Genomic DNA, 1,356 nt, shown 5'->3' on the forward strand with positions numbered 1-1,356 from the left:
TAGAAACTCATTCCAGTTGGAAAAACAAAAAGCGAGTGGGACAAAAGGCAATTCATTTCACAACAGTCATCAAGAAGTATCCTTTTCCCCAAAGGATTGCAAATGCAACAGATGATCTGTTCTATTGGGAAATATCTCTGAAAGAAAATTTCCCTAGCATTTCAAAAATGTTTCCAAGCCTTTTATCTGAAATTACTAAAATCATAGAATTTGATTTCAGAAAGGTAATTTTGAGTCCTTCCTTCAACCCCACTTAAAAGGTATTATAGTAAATTTAAAGGCTTCAGATAATGTTTAAATATACAGTTTATATAATATAATTGTAGCTGGAATTATCCACTTCACTTTAAAATGTCTTGTACCACTGAAGTCAGTCATAAGTACAACATCTTTTACCTGTTCTCTAGCCCCCTACATAACACCTTCCCTATTCTACATACACAAACATACATAACCTTTAATAATAATCTGGAAGGCAAAAATGCCCTCAATAATGGCCTTGATAAAAGAAACCTAATTCATCTGTTTCTCTGGTTTCCCAGAAGTTCAAATAGGCATGTAAATACGTGTTTGTTCAATCAGTTCATTAATAACTTAGTGGGAATAAGATGAATAAGATGAGACAAGGTAGATGACCACAGCTGAGAATAGAAATCAAAAGATATTTCAAAAACTGGCAACCATTTCAAAGCCATATTCTGGAAATGAGAAATGACAATTTCTCATCGTCATTTTTCACTTTCTTTTACTTTGGAAAGCATTAATACCTGATTTTCAAAGTTATTCAGTCTTCTAACTTCAAAGTTTCCCCTTTTATTTGACCTCTGAAATACAAAATCTTGACTATTCAAAATAACACAAAAAGAAGTTAATTACTAAAATTATGTTCTAGCAAGTGTTAATACCCTAAGTGGCACTGTGATCTTGACATTTATTGTAAAAAGTTAATAAACCTTATGCATGTGGAAAAAATTCAAAATAGAATAAAATGTACAGCAAAACTTGCCAAAGGCTTAATTAGAAAAAAGAAATTATTGTAAATATCTGTCACATTGGAGTGGAATAAATGACCCATCAGAACAACAACGCCTTTTAATATATAACAGATTTTTCAGAACAAAATTATTTTCTCCTGCAAACCACTCATTAGTGCAGAAGTTTAGAATTTTTCTGTGTTGTAATAAAGAAAACAATTCCTTTGACCTCTCTGTTTTTCTCCCACACAAAATATAGAGAATGCTAAAATTAGCTGTTATTGAAGTTCATCTGACTATGTATCTTGATCTCATTTATGGTTGTGTCCTTTTCAAAATTGTAGACATCAATTTCCAAACTATACCAGATAATGAGTTTTTA

Source organism: Heterocephalus glaber, unplaced genomic scaffold (assembly GCF_053883595.1).
Source record: "Heterocephalus glaber isolate CG9 unplaced genomic scaffold, H.glaber_assembly_v1.0 deba00001553, whole genome shotgun sequence".
NCBI classification, from domain to species: Eukaryota; Metazoa; Chordata; class Mammalia; order Rodentia; family Bathyergidae; genus Heterocephalus; species Heterocephalus glaber.